The 16,527-nt window shown below is 37.9% G+C and overlaps 1 long non-coding RNA gene across 2 annotated transcripts in view; it reads left to right on the top strand.

Moving 5' to 3' along the window:
- LOC139041736 (uncharacterized) overlaps positions 1–9,225 on the top strand; it is a 125,078-nt gene extending 115,853 nt beyond the window's left edge. The window contains exons 3-4 of one of the 2 annotated variants that reach the window (XR_011497502.1): positions 7,447–7,534; positions 8,636–9,225. This is a non-coding gene — a long non-coding RNA (uncharacterized lncRNA). Of the gene's footprint in view, positions 1–7,446; positions 7,554–8,635 lie in introns of those variants that run through there. The other variant, XR_011497501.1, reaches the window with a different exon arrangement.
- Positions 9,226–16,527: the final 7,302 nt, after the last annotated feature.

Raw genomic sequence — 16,527 nt, 5'->3', positions numbered from 1 at the left:
AGTTGAACTCTGGAATTATGTTCTCATTCATCGAGAAAAGCTTGAAGAAGCATATTAGTAGAAATGTGTTTCTGTGTAAGGTGCTAACTGTAGCGATGTTGTTGAGATCATAGTGTCCTTAGTGGTAATTCCCTAATGAATATTAGTTTCAGAATTCTATGACATGAATAACTTTTTCTCCTTTGCATTGGAAATATTTTCTTCTCACTTTTACTGATAAACACGCAACAGATATTTCCCTTTTCTGTTTAGCTGTCTAGAAGCTCAGAATCAAATTCAGCTTAATAACTATAGAGCATGTTTGACTATTTCTTCATAATTTGTTGCTTTTATTCTGCTTGGATTTTGTCTGATCCTGGATTATTACATATTTTTATATTTTATAGAGTGTTGACTCTATCACTTGTGAGCCACTTTACATACTTTGTGGAATAAGGAGGTTTATGTATAAAGAAATGCATAAGTATTAGATTGTATCTTCGTCATTTAACACTTATTCAAACACTTGTGTCAGGAGTGTTCTGCTTTGTGTGAATCCTTTCTACTTTAAAGGATATAATGAAGTCACATCTGAGGTCAAGTTGAAGTTCTGAAGTAGTGTCTAAGGCAAGAGGGTTACCCGTGAAGATCCCTTAGGGAGGTACCATGTTAATAACAAAAATGCTAGTTCTCAATAAATACAACACAGTTAGATTTTCCTCCAGAATTAAAGAGATAGCTATTTCTTTGGTCAAACAGCATGTAAAGTAGTTTGTTTGTGTTAGTGGCCATGTTGTATCTGTACATAAATCTTTAAACGTTTGAATAACATTCAACAGGTGACGTGCTTAGGTGTTAAAAGGCAGACTGGATCTCACATTTTAGTCTCACTCTAGAACATTCACCATCTAAACTGGTCTTCTTTTGTTCCCTTCCCACCTTTTCCCCTGTTATTCACTGCTATGTAACGAATGCTGTGTGGTGCTAGTCCAGATTCAAGGGTAGGGAAGTTCAGTTTCAGCTCTCAGTTGAAAGAGTGTCAAGGATTTGTGATCTTCCTTAATCTGTCACACTCCCCTTTCCTGTTCTCTGTTCCTAAACTTAGGGGCTTAAAACATCATTTATTTTGCTGATTATTTTCTTGCTTAGAAACTTGAGAAAGGTTTTGCTGGGCCAGTTAGCAATTTATACTTCATGTCTAGAAATCTCTCTAGGCAAATCCAAGAGTTCGGGAGGCAAACTTTATTTTCCATGCTATGGCAGGTGACCAGGTTGCCAAACTTTTTGTTACGACATAACAATGTGTCCCTTGTCTTTGGAATCTAGTAATATTTTCCTTATTGCCCTTCAAGCCTTTACCAGCCGACTTGTCACACTCCTTCCAATTTCTGCCCACCGCCTAGTCCCAAAGCCATGGCTATATATTTAAGTTTGTATTATGTAACCTACGTTCAGGTACTGGATTCTATTCCATTTAATTACAGCCATATAAGAAATTACCCCAAAACTTAGTTGCTTGAAATGACAGTTTTATTTTCCTCAGTTTTGTGTAGCATGAATTCTAGAAGGGGTTGTTGGTTAGGCAGCTCATCTCAAATCCACAGGTTGTCGACTTCCAACATGACTTCTTCACTCACAACGAGTTGCTTCACCTGGGATGTCTGGCAGTTGAATCTGGCTCTTGACTGGAAGCTCAGCTCAGGCTCGTGATGTGTCCACAGGTAGTCTCTCCATGTGGCTTGTCATTCTTATAGTACAGGTGACGTGTTGGTTCCCAGAAGGAGCATCCCAAGACCAGGAGTATTTGTTTCCTGGGGCTATTTCCACAAACCGAGTGGCTTGAAACAACAGAACTTTATTCTCTCACAGCTTTGGAGGCTAGATACCTAAAATCTAAGTGCCGGTGGGGCCATGCTTCCTCTGAAGGCTCCAGGGAAGAATCCTTACCTCTTCCTAACTTCTGGTGGTTGCCAGCAGTCCTTGGCAATTTCTGCCTCTGTCTTCACATGGCCATCTTCCCTCTGTGTCTTTGTGTCTCCTAATATCCCTGTCCATATAAGGGTACCAGCCATTCAATTTAGAGCCCACACTAATCTATCATAACCTCATCTTAACTTAATTACAACTGCAAAGACCCTGTTTCCAAATAAGGTGACATTCACAGGTACTGGTGGTTAGGACTTCAACAAACAAAGTTTGAGGGGATACAATTCAGTCCACAACACTGAATGTTCCAAAAGGCCTGAGCTGAAGCTGTAAGGCTTAAAAATATAGTTATACACACTTAGAAGTCCTAGAATGTCACTTCTGCTGCATTCTGTTGACCAAGAACATCATGAGTGCCAGTTCAAATTCAAGGGTAGGAAAATCAGACTTCACATCTCAGTGGGAAGAGTGTCAAGGATTTGCCACCATCTTTAGTTTATCATGCTCTCCTTTTCTCTTTGTCTACCCTCCCTCCTTCCCTTTGTCTATTCCTCTCTTTTCCTCTCAAGTACACTTTAAGTTAAATGTATTTATTATATAACTCCACTAGATGACTTATATCTATGAACAGTTAGGAAAAAAAGAGAACTTTTTGTTTTATAGTGGCTTCTATAATTTTTAATCATAAGTTTTCCTGAGAGATTGTGGGTGTAGTCCTCTGTGGTGGGGGAGGGGGAGGGAGGAAAGGAGGTGGGGAGAGAAGGTTTGCACACTGAAACATTAAAATGAATGTATCCTCCCACAGACCCCCATGATTGATATAATGTTTTCTCACCCAATTCCAAGCACAAGCATTCTTTCTATTCTTAGAACTTTATCTGCTCCTTACTCAGAATAGCCTAGAAATCAGGTCGAAATTGAATTGTTCTTAGAGCTGCCATTTAAGAGATCATGGAATAGATTCACAGAGAAGGAAGTTTGTTCAGTCTCTCAAAGGAAGGCCATCAGGAAAGAATTAAGGGACCACATCCCTTTGTCTTATGAGAGCTCTGCTATGTTACTGTTTTGAGGTTCCAAAATGTTGAATGCGTAGCAATTCCATTTCTGGCTCTTGGCCACCATATCAGGATTGCTTTCTCAAACAGAGGCCTCCAGGAAACATACAGATATCATGGGCCTTGTGAATAAAAGCAAGTTATGACACTACCTCTTAACACTTCTCAGTGTAGTTGTATGAAGGTTGTATTATTTTTCAAAAATATTTATTGTCCCTCCTAGTAGGAAGCTCTTCCCCTGCCCTCCCACTCAGCCCCTCCCTGATGGACGCGTGTCCTTCCCTGCCCACTGACTTCACACATGGCCACCTGACTTCACACATGGCCACCTGACTTTCTTTGCCCAGGTAAACCAAATGGAAGGGATCTGTGTCACTTCTGAGCAAAAACTTTAAGTGCCATCATACGGTTCTGTTATCACCTTGCCAGAGATTGGCATGTCCCCACAGGCCTTCAACCTTGACCTGCATCCTGGAATGATGGAGCGAGGCCCATGCCACATCACAGTGACAGTATAACATGAGCCAGAAACAAACTTTTGGTGCTTTAAGTCATTAAATTTTTCATAATCTTTGTGGCTGCAGCATAACTCAAAATGACTCATACATTGCATGAGAGTAAAACCTTTCCACGGAAATGGTATGTGCCCCTTTTCAAAGGAGGCTCTCCATTTCAGTATTGCTGGGATGGTTTCTGTGGATACATAGATCTGGATTTTGTGTTCATGTGAGTAAGGAAGTATCATTCAATGCTTAAATGATTGGAATCTGCAGTTGATTTTGTCTCCACTAGCTGTTTGTGTGACCTTGGGCAAATTGCTAACCTCCTTAAGCGTCTGTCATCTTATCTAGCAAATGGGACAATAATACATACCTCAGGAGATTATTAAGAGAATTCGATTAGCCAAATCGGTTGTTCTCAGAAGGGGTAATTTTGCCAACCAGGAGACATGTGGCAATGTCTGGAGGCATTTCTGATTGCTACTAGTGGGCAAGGAATGCTACTGGCGTCTAGAATGGAGAGGCTAGGGATGCTGCTGAACATGCTGCCATGCACAGGACAGCCCCCTGCAACAAATAATTTTCCAGCCCCCAAATGTCCAGAGTACTGCAATTGAGAAACCCTGAGCTAAAGTTCTTATTAAGCACAATGCTTGGCACAAAGTGAGAGAACAATGAATGTTTGTCATGTATGATATTACTGAGTGGGCTTAAATAACAACTTGGAAATACTTTGCAGTTATTTGTTTATAAATCAATACCAATTTTCAAGTTCGCTATAAAGATCCGTGCTCAACTATAAATATATAACTAGAGAAAAAAATCATTGTTCTTTCCAATGGTTTGACAATGACATTCTGTAAATCCCACAGTAGTTATATCAGTAGTAAATAGAAGAGGCTAGAAATTCTCCGAAGTTTCACATGATTCTTTATGATACACTTCAATTTCTGGTGATTATTGTCAGCATACGATGTATGCTAGACAGGGTTTATAAAACCACATGCATTTAAAATGTTATATAGATATGTAATGCATAAAAGTAAACTACCTGAGTAATAAATATATTTACCCAAAGAGTAAATAAAACAGCTCATAAGAAGTTGTTCCAATTATGCAGGTAAACACTACCTTCTATTTGTGACTTTCTTTCATTGCTTTGAGTCATGAGAATAAAACCCAGAAATATTGTCTTGCAATGAAATAGAGAAGTGACATCATCTAAAGCTCCCAAAAAGCTAATCTAAAGTGTCACTGTCCTAACTCTTTTCTTTTGTCACCGTTCAAGGGCATTCCAGAATTGCTTTAAGAGTCTACCCTTCCCAACAAGAAACTTTACCGTAGCTGATAATTAAGGCCGGGAATGAATTGTATGGAGAGCTATTGGTCTTAGTGGAAAGACTGGCAGATATTTGGCTGCTAGTGTTGGGGACTAACTGTCTGGTAACCTTGGAGCACTCATTTGCTAGGCGTGAATTTACTCATCTCTAAGATGAGGGTGCAGAGTTAGGGCTTCTCCACATTCCTCTCCAGCTTATACATTATATGCATTCGTGTCTCCATGTGCTCCATTTTACACCTACAATCTTTCAGATCCATAGGAGCACTGCTGTGGTTTTTAATGTCATTTAAATGCGAATAAACATGCGAAAAAGAGTCTTAAAATCATTGCTGATTCACTGCTTTTGCCTAGGTTCGAATATTGTTTTGCTTTTAGACTGTCACTGGGTTTTTTGTTTCTTTGTTTGTTTTTTTAATTTAAAAATCTAGCAGGAGACTAGCTTCTGGCATTGAAGAACAGGAAAACATAGTAAAATATCCTCCAAGATATTTTAAATAGGAAACAATGATAGTAATAATAATAGCTACCATATGCTGGGATGGTGCTGGATGCTATGCTCTGTGCTGGAGATTCCATACATTATCTCAGTTAATTGCAACAATAACCCTGATATGGAGATGTTATTAGCCGTTTTTCATGTGAGTGAACTGAGATTTAGTGAACATTCAAAACCACTTGTGTGCTTCTTGTAACTAGGGCTGTCAAGCCAGTGCAGGGTCCTAACCACCACGCCTTACAGATAAAATGCCATTATTTGACACCATTCACTCAAAATAATAACAACATGAACTTCTTTGGAAGTGAGGACACACTTATCTTTTCTGAAGGTGTGATTTCGTGTTGCTTCTCTGTGGGGGTGTTTCTCCTTCTATCCTTGTCTCTTCTCACATCTCCCTCATTGCTCACTATGCGGTCTTCATCTCCCTTTCTCTCAGGCCAGCTTAGTGGCAGTGAAGGAGAGACCACGCTCTAACCTGAAGGTTATGGCAGGACGAAAAGTTGATGAAATGCTTGTAGGTGGATAAAATGAGCAGTGGTTCCCTTCCTCTACTTCTCCTATCAGGCACATGGATTCTGCGTGGGTTTAAGTAATTCAAATTGGATTAGGAAAATCTAGCTGTTCGCTAATCATGTTGCTCGTGTCTTTGGAAATCCTCTTCCTCTAGATGGAAGAAGAAGATGGGTATGAAAGATAAGACTGTGGTCTCCAGAAGGCATCCCTGCTGACTTTAAGTGCCACGTCCCATTCAGGAAGATAGCCTGAAATATGAGAATGCATATTTATTCTTTTCACATATATAAATTCTCTATACCAATATCAACGTGTTCTCGGAAAAAAAGATAAATAGTATTTCACTTCTATTAGTTATTTAGCATTAAAAATCTCTAAATAAAACTCCTGGGGCATAAAAAATATATTCTAAGATTTTTCTACTTCTACCTTTTAAGACTACTTACTACGTGCCACTTTTTCATGTAATATGTTGTTTAATCAACATAACAACTCTCTGGGTTAAATGCTAGTGTTGTCATCATTTTACAGATGGGAAGACTGAGGCTTAGAGGGTTTAATATCTTGCTCAGTGATCTACAGCCAAGAGAGAGTAATTCCAGGACGGAAGCTCAGGCCACGTGGCTTATAGTGTCCATGCCCTTAACCATTATATCAGTTTACTGGGCAGAAAGAAATCAGATTCAACCACTACCCAAATCCTTTCATCCTAAATTTTTTAAAGCCTGAAAAGATATTTGTTACTCAAACGTTTGTACAGTTTTTCAGAGTTTAAATCTGAGCAACTAATAGAAAATTACTTGAAGAAGTGATAGTTGAAAATCTATATCTGCTTGTAAAGATTGGATTCATGAAAGTGATTTGTGTTATTTCATATAGGAGTCTCCATAACTTTGTGAACTCTTTTTGCTATAAGCTAAATATATTGCACTTAACTCCATTGGTGGCACTCGTATCCTGGATCTGAAAATCAAGCTGTGATTGGACTTTCGTTATTATGAGTTATAACAATTCTGCAATTAGAATGGAACAGGTAGCCTGTGCCTATTAGACTAATGAAAGATGAATCGAGTTTTTATAGGCTGGCTTGGAGCTAGAACAGACTGTAATTCTGGCACAGCTCAATTTAGATATCAGAGCTCTTATTTCTGTGTACATTACTCTTACCTAGTTTCTTAAATTGCATTGAGAAATAATTAATTACACAATTCTTAAAAAATAATATAAGTTAAAGAAGAAATAAGCCAACAATTGTGCTGAAATCTCATGGGGCAAAAAGGAATCTGTTTGCTTAGCAGTTTCATAGATTAAATTTTATAATTTGCATCCCTTTCTGTTATTGAATTTATAGCTGAGTTCTTGGATTTTTTTCATCTTATGATGTCTGCATTTATTTCTTTGCGTAATTAATATAAAATGTTTTCTTTTGGCTTCTGTTATTTAATTTAACAAAGTCCTTGGAGATATGGTCTTATCTTTCAAAGTGGGGAAATTTCTGTTGAATCTTAGTAAATTCTGATTTACTTCCATCCATATGAAAAAAAGAGAATTTACCAAAGTGGCAATTCAATTTGTAAACTTGGAGAACATTTCTCTCTGTCTCACTCCATTTTTTTTTAATTCTTCCCTCAGATTTGCTATGTCCTTTTCATCCAGTCATCCCTGGCATCAGCATCTTCCTGGAATTTACATAGAGGAAGGAGAAGATAAAGGAAAAAAGGTGGGGAGGTGTTGCTTCTCAAGATTTTTCCCTAAAGTCTAACTTAGGAACATTCCCTTGAACACAGCTACAAGGGAGAGCATTAAAATGTAAAGGCTGTCTTATTTTGAAGTATTCTGTTTATGATCAAGACCTCTCCCGAGCAAAATTTATAAGCAGTGAAAACATGTGTTTGAGATTCTTAGTCTTTTCTGTCTGTGCTTCACACCCACTTCTGTTTTCCATAGTCTTTCAGTCTGTCACCCCCACATACCTTGGCAGGTCTTCAGAATCCACCCAAAGTCTTATTCATGCTTTATAGGGGACCTGCTTTTAGGAAATGATGTCGCTCCATATATTTAATATTTTAAACATCTAGTGAATAAAAAGATTCTGGATCTCGTATTGGGATGTGGATTCTGGAATAGAGTGGAGTAAAACTTAGTCCCACAGGTCCAGGATATTAACAAGGACAGCTGAGTGGGAGAAAGAGAGAAATCAGTGTACTGCTTTAATTGTGTGTGAGTTCCGTGATATGCTCGAAACAAGAAGTAAACATTTCTACAATATACATCATATATATATATAATATTTTCTCTTTCCCAGGAATGTATAATATACATTACATGTTCAAGGCAGCAGTGCTTTTTAAGTTAGTCTTTAACAATTTGATCAATCCCTGAGAGTTTAACAAAAATCTATGATGGCTAAGCAGAGTAAATTAAAACCACCGTTAAAGTTTTATGGTGTATCTCCCAGTAGTGAGCCAGACTTACAAAGAAATAAGAGGAAAGTACTGATCAAACTGTGGATTGAACAAGTTCACAAACAGATCCCTTGAAGCAAACATGGACACATGAGGTTAGTGATCTTGTCCTGAATGCGTTAAATTATGTAAATCATCCAGGCAACTCTCTTGTCTTTGAGTCCCTATTCTCTAAGCATCTAAGTGATTATAATTTAGCATCCAATGCAGATCTGTTCAAGAGATACAGAATATTCTGGTCATGAGCTTCTGCATGATTGTTACAGTTTTCATTGCTGATTAATGCATTGATGGTTTGTTTTACATGTCGTTCTCTGTGAGCTTGGTTAATGTGGACTGCCCTCTTCTCTCCACAGCTGATAAATTAGGTTTCTGAGCCTATATAACTGAAGGGCAGACCTTGGACTGGGGTGAATTCAGTAATGGAAATGTCCTCTTACAGCCTCTTGGAAGCCAGCCTGCCTGCTTCTGTGGAGACATTGTCACTTTACTGTGCTCCTTTATTTTGGAATTCCACATTTATAATTAGAAGAGAGAACTCAACACATAAAATGTGTTTTGTTGCAGGGCGTTTGTCTCCTTCCAGCTAAATGTGCAGAGATGGATTTTTTCCTTCCTTTCTCTTCCTTTCATTTTTCTTCTAAATTTTATATGGATCTTGCCTCTAGAATTAACTGAGGTTAAGAAATGTTCATACCAATACATTGAAAACTGTAAGAAGAATCTGCAGGGCTCAGTTGATGGTGGGAAGAGTAGGAGGAGAAAGACAGAAGTTCCAGCATCATATTTTCATATTGTATAAAATAGCTCTTTTCTGTGTAGTTAAAAGATGTGTAACGTGTATTGTTGCTGTTCATGCTGATGTCAAAGAGGGCAAAGACAACTTAAGTATTTGGTTAATTCGTAAGTATGTTTGATGCAAAGGACAAATAAACATAACTTCATGAATATATAATGTTGCTGATGGCAGCTGAAATTATTTCTGGCCATCATTATGGCTTTTCTCCAAGGTCAATGCTGCCTGTTTGCCGGTAAAGTTGTCAAAGGGTTTTGTTATCCTACTTGAACTGTGTCATAGCAGCCACTTAATTTCTGAATCACGTATTCCAGATTCTGTGCCTTGAGCCATTGCCCGGCATCTCAGAGAATTCCATTTCTTGGAGGAGCTGGCTGGGAAATAGTATGTTTTATACTTCTCCTGTCTCTGGACAGGAGCCTTCTGTCAAATTCCGGGCTGAGATGGCTTGATTTCCTCTTTAAAAAGGAGCCTTCACTGTGGAATCCCCTTAGGGAGATTTCTCAGGAGACTGATCAAAGTTTTATGAAAAAATACAGGGAGATGAGATAACTCAGAGACAATAGAACATGATAGACACTAATGGCATGGTCACTGTAATCTAAACAGCATGCTCCTTTTTTTCTCTTTTTACATTAGTGTTTTTCCCCCTCACTATAAATGCAAACCCATATACCCTAGGAAAATACTTGAAAATATTTTGTCCAGTATTTTTTCTAGGCATAGAAATATTTTTCCTGCAAGGTTTATTGTATACATTTTGATTTAGTGCTTAAAGAAAACATAAATGCATACTTCCAAGGTAAACATTCCCAATGTCAAGATTACCATTAACAACCCCCTCCTTTTTGTAGCATTTCATGGTTTATCAAACATTTTTACATATTACCAGCAAGGAGAGATAACATTATTTGTTCTAGATTGAAATGAAGAAACTAAGATTGTTTAGGTGTCTAACAGCCAAGACCAAAATCACATAGCTTGTGAATACTGGTGGTCAATGTAGGTCTTTGGTTACATAGAATAACATGGGGAGAAAAAGGCCCCCAAAGTCTTCACATATTTTCATCATACTGTGCTACTTTATATTAATGTAAGAACACAAAAATATAAGCTACAGTGAGAAAAGCATAGAGTCATACTCTACTGAAGTGTTAAAATGAATTAGCTCATGAAAGTAGCCAGGAGAACATGGTAGAAGCATGAAAACAGACAGAAATATCCGAAAGTCATATTACATTCATTAATTCATTTATTTAACCATTCAGCAAATATATACGCTCTATTAGCCAGTTATTATTATACTTGGTCCCAAGATGCCATCATGGACAGAGTAGACACGATCTCAGCTCTCATTGTGAATTTAGTCTAGTGAGAGAGATAGATATGAATTGTATGAGTAGATAGTTATTAACTGTCACAGAAGCAAGAGAAGAAAGTCAAGGAGGAGCTATGAAACTGGAGAACAGGGGCTCCTGATTTAGTCAGAGCTATCAGGGGAGGCTTCCCTGAGGAAGTGACATGGGATATAACACGTGAAATATAAACTGGAGGTTGTAAGCTGAGGGGAATTAGGAGGTGTTCACGTCCTAACAGGGGGACATGCATGTGAAAGTGCCCTGAGTCAGTAGTTGGCATGCTGCTTGGAAGAACTGAAAGAAAACCAGGGCGTGGATCACAGAGATGAGGCAACAGCATTGTTCGCTGAGGGAGAGAGAGCAGGAGACGTAGAGGATTTTGTCGACCATGCTAGATCTTTTGAATTTTAGCCTAAGAACAGTAGAAAACTACTGACTCAGAGGCATAAATTGATCAGGTAAGTGTTCTTCAAAGGACCACTCTGTGGTTCTAGTTCTAGAAAGGCAGAGTGCCTTCTATCAAACTAACCCTTGTGCAGATGGCAATAATAAATCAGAATTGCCCTTCCATCTCTTCAAGAAATTTACTAAGTAATAAAAACCCTCTTCTCCAGAAAACTCCAGGCCCAGATGGCTGCATTGGTGAATGGTATCAAAAATTTAAACAAAGAGAAATCACCGCTCTTAGACAAACCCTTTCAGAAGAAAGAGGAAGAGGAAGTATGCTACAGTTTGCTTTATGAAGCCAGCATGATCCCAAATCAATATGTTCATTACAAGAAAAGTTCAGAACAATATCCCTCAAGAACATAGGTGCAAAAATCCTTAACAAAGTGTAAGCAAATCAAATGGAGGCATAGATGAAAAGGATAATGCATCAGGCCAAGTAAGGATTATCCTAGGAATGCAAGGGCTTTTAATATTTTAAATACAATCAATCTAAAAAATCATGCTAACTAGGTGAAGGAGAAAAAGTCACATGATGATGTCAATCAGTGCAGAGAAAGCATTAGACAAAATTCAACTTCCATTCTTAGCAAGACCTATCAAAATGTAAAAATAAAAAGGAAGTTCCTCAACCTGATAAAGGATGTGACAAAAATCTACAAGTTGTATCCTATGTATTCTTAACTTTAGCAATACCATCACAGCAAAGAGCCAGAAAGACCTGGAAAGAGCATTCAGCTTGTCATTCCCTGGGATGATGCTTTTATCAGTCACTTATCAAACCTCTTGGAAACTCTTTTGTTCATATATAAAATGGGGACGCTAATAATACTTACCTTAAACAGCTTTTGAGAGGCTCAAATAATTTAAATAGGTGGACATGCTTTAAGTGTTATGAAGTGCTGAATAAGCTTGATTTGATGGTGATAATGATTATGAACCTGAATAATTAAAGTTCTTTAACTTTCTCTAACCAGTAGCCTGAAAGCCCTAGAAGAGGATTTCCCCTAACTTTATATTACTGCAAGGTAATTAGGGCCCAAGAAGCAATTGAGATATTTAAAATTCATGGGGCAGCCTGATGGCCTAGTGGTTAAGTTCATGTGCTCTGCTTCAGAGACCCTGGGTTCACAGTTTGGGATCCTGGGTTCACAGTTTGGGATCCTGGGTGTGGACCTAGCACTGCTTGTCAAGCCGTGCTGTGGAGGCATCCCACATAGAAAATAGAGGAAGATTGGCACAGATGTTAGCTCAGTGACAATCTTCCTCACACATACACACAAATAAAAAAAAATTAAATGAAATAAAAAAATAGATATTTGGGGCCAGCCCAGTGGCGCAGCAGTTAAGTTTGCACATTCCACTTCGACGGCCTGGGGTTCACTTGTTCAGATCCTGGGTGTGGACCTACATGATGCTTGTCAAGCCATGCTGTGGCTGGCATCCCACATATAAAGTAGAGGAAGATGGGCACGGATGTTAGTTCAGGGCCAGTCTTCCTCAGCAGAAAGAGGAGGGTTGGTGGCAGATGTTAGCTCCAGGCTAATCTTCCTCAAAAAAAACCAATATATACATATATATGTATTTAAAATTCTTTGTCCAGTGTCTCCTTTTGAGTTATCTGATTCTTGTTAACTCTGTCCTTATAGTCAGATGGAGAGTTTGTAGACATGAAGGTCAATAGATAATGGGGCCACTTCCTTGAGCCCCTGTTGAGGAGCTAGTAAAAGAAAATAGGGAAATAATGGATTAAATTATTATTTGCTAATTTATTAGTAGATTTTAATTTTTCAGATTTCCTCTAATGCCACCAGCAAGGGCAATTTATAGTCACTCTGTCTCTTTCTTCTGAAAAATAAGTCACATTCTTCTTCTGAATCCAGAGGGGAGAGAGAGAGTGATCCTAAAGAAGTCTGCAAGATATAGAAAGCAATCTTAATGCTTTTTAATATTCCTCACTCCTTGCATCATACTAATTGCAAAGCTCAAAAAGTGTCCTTAGTGCTTGATAAAAGTTTATAGCAGAGGCAACTGGAAAGTACATGATATTTATGCAGAAATTAGCAAGGTCATTACTTTTTAAAACTATTTCTATTATTGATAATGTATAAATCTTAATGAGATTCCCCCCTAGGGCTCAGGTGCTTCTAATTCAGATGTCAAAATGTAAGAAATTATAATTCCATAACAATAGTGAAACGATTATTCTTTTTTCACGTGGCTCAAAGAAATTCACAAATCTTATGTTAATTCATTGATTGTCACAAGTCCTGCATTGTAATTCAGACATATTTCTCTGTTTCTATTATAATTTGGTCTCAGTCAACCAAAGGAGGATCTAGATCTGGGACTGTAATGATGAAACAGATTTTTGGATAGGGACCCAAAATTATGAAAAAAGTCAGTGGTTGTCTGGGTAAACCTTTGGTATCTGGCAAAGTAATAGGCTTTGGGATTTGCGAGGATTTTCGAAATCACATCTTTACAATTGCTAATTGTACACATGAGAAAACAGTATTCATCTGGAAGTAGAGCCCCACAGGTCAGTGGCTTGACTTCAGACCCCAGAAGAGTTTAGGGGTTAGGTCGGGGGCCTAAGATTCAGAGATATTGTCATAAGGGATGAGAATGGTTAGGTCTAGGCTCAGCAAGCCTAAACCAGAACAAAGGAACTGGAGGTGAGTTTTAAGGCAAGATGTTAGTGTCATCAGCAAGGCTGGAGCACAGGTGCTAGGGTTAGGTGTGTAGTTTCAAGAACTCACAGCAGGATTGGTCTCAGGTGAGTCAGAATGTGATAGACAGAGCTCCTTTTACTTCTCCTTTCTGATGAAGGGGTAGTCCCCAATTCTGACCCCACGCTGGGAGTTTAGTGTTCTGAAGGGAAGGTTTGAAGCCCGGAGTTCAGTATGTGAGGGGTGGGGCTTCTAACTAGAGAGGGTTAGGTTAAGAATGGAGAGAACTCTGGCTATTCTTTCTCTGCCTATACCCCACCCCGAACGCCTGCGCTTCTACTTAGCCCTCGTTCCACTAATTCCATTAATATCTCAAGGGCCATTCCTCTGGAATAATACCACCTTGCTTACAGTAAGACCACTGAAATAGAGGGATGCTCCTAGTGTGGACTGGTTTGTTAGACCAAAAGACTTGAACAAATCACTGACGTGACAGTGATTGTCACAATGGGACCTCTTTATTTTGAGTAATCACAGGGACTGAATATAGGGCCCTGGGCAGATCAGATTTCCTGTATTGTCACATTCAAAGTACAGTCCAGCAACTAGTAGCAAAGTGTTTCCTAACTTTAATTGTGTCTCTTGAAACACAGTAAAGGAGATCTGAATTAAACCCATCGAAACCATTCTTAAAGTGATTTTTCCTTCCCAATTCCCTCTATTCTAACGCGTCCCCAGAGGTTCCCATTCTCTGGATACTGAATGTTTCACTTTTAATACTGTGGAAACGCCTCTCTAGCGCACTTACCCCTTCTCCACTCTGCACCATATCCCTTGCTTCTCACCTGGTAGGGGCTGCCAAGATTTCAGCTACATACTACTGGCAATATTGAATCGCTCTAGGAAGACCAAAGGACACAGGAGATTCATTTGTTCCCCCTGACCATGATACACAGAACTCCTAGGTACAGTTTTTTCAATCTGACTCTTTTTATCACAAAATATTTTGCAAGTGTTTCTAGATAATTAAAATTCTCCACCTTATTAACCATTAAATGAAAGTCAGCGACTCTGATAAAGGTGCTAAATTTGATATTGAGTGTGTGGACATAGAATGGCAAATTATATGCAGGTTTAAAGTTGAAATATTGAAGGATTACAACATGAATGATCCCATGAGTCATGTTTGAACTCATCAAAACTAGCAGGTACTATCAGTGGGTGATTCTATTCTAAGAATGTTCTAGTTCAATTCTTGGTAAACAACTAAGCAAATTTGTGACTTCCAGCAATTTACTTAAATTCTTCAGTCTTCATTTTTATCATAAGTAAATGTAGGGAATTAACCTAGGTTTATCTCTGATTTTCTTCTAAGCTATAAAAATTTATGAAAAATAACCAGGGATGGGATAAATTCCCAGAATAGCTGCTTTTTATACATAGCACTTTCTGTATGAATTTCCTGTAACCTCATTTACCATTCATTGCTGTTTACTTGACATCATTCATATTTCACTGAGACAAGTTTTCAAAATTCCTTTTAAATGCTTCTTAAACACAAAATGCTTTTAAAATGTCTTTTTACGTAATGGTTATCAAATTTGGGAATTATCCTTAACTTGCTTTAAGGTAATTAATTAAAATGAATGAATTATACACACTTTTCCTCCTATAAATGATGAGGAAATATGTATCCCCCTCTTCTTAAGTCTTGCTGATGTTCCTTTTAGTTTTAATGCATTATTTTTAGACATGCAGACTTATTTACTTATTTTCTGTGGAAATCGGTCTCATATGAATTGTAGGTTTTTAGTAACTTAATGCGATTCAAGTGTTTTGCATAAAATAAGGTTCTTTTGATTTATTGTTTTCAATTTAAGGCCTAAAGTATTAATACAAAAGTAGAGTAACGTCTTCCAAGTATTTCTAGTTACTGGGGCCAGACGGAAAAGGAAAGGAACCAGCTAATTTTTAAATGACACTTTGCTGGTGCCTCCAGAGTAGGACTTTATTTTCTAAGGACTAGAAAAGTAGACTTTTAAAAGTTCATGTTTACAACTAAGAAAGAGCATAGATATGCAAGTTTTTCAAGTTTTATCATTTACTAGATATGTGATCTTAGAAAAATTACTTAAGCTCTCTAGTTTCAATTTCTTCAACTAATAAAATGTGAAAAATACCAGCTGTCTCAATGGATAATTTAAGGATTGAGCTAATATATATGAAGTATTAGAACCTGGTGAATGCTCAATGACTAATAATGCTATTTCTTTAAAGGATTTCCCTCTGAGTTGTTAAGAATAAATAAAGATAGAATGATTCTCAGAAATCGAGATGATGAATGGGGCCCGTGTGAGGTGATGTGGGAATCATTTGTATTGTATCATCAGAATTTTAATTAGACTTGTGTTTTTTCAGAAACTACCGATAAACACAACTGAGTTAATTTAGGCATAATTCATTCTTCTGTAAACACAGTGGTTTAAGAGGTACGCAGGTTGCATCAATTGCCTTACTCTATAAAAATTGATGCATAAAGTAGGTCCAATTATCCAAACTGATGTACATTTACTATTTTATGGCCTATTTTAAAAAGCAAATTTGCTACCTCTATAGAGGAAAGGACATTTGAGTTTGCTGAGGTATTGTGTAGAGGAGGCAGCGTTTGCTTAAAAGGTGGCAACCTGGAGTTCCACTCCCATCTTTAGCTAAACTCTTTATTCATTCATTCATTCATTTATTCAAGGGCCTCCTATGTTCCAGATACATATGCATTGCTTTCAGAGACTTTATCATCTAGTATGAAGCCTGGCACAGAATACTCGCTCATTCAATCTTTGGTGAATAAGGTCATAAGGAAGATGGTATGGAAAATTATAAATCAAAGGAAAATGTGATTCTTATGAAGTACCAAGGTAGTTCAGACGAATGAGAGAGCAAATCTTGCTGTTGTGCTCAAGAAGGCCTTAAGGAGC

Source organism: Equus asinus, chromosome 23 (genome assembly GCF_041296235.1).
Source record: "Equus asinus isolate D_3611 breed Donkey chromosome 23, EquAss-T2T_v2, whole genome shotgun sequence".
Classification (NCBI taxonomy): Eukaryota; Metazoa; Chordata; class Mammalia; order Perissodactyla; family Equidae; genus Equus; species Equus asinus.
Note: the sequence above shows the minus strand (reverse complement) of the source record. Positions and strands in the feature narration are given on the sequence as shown.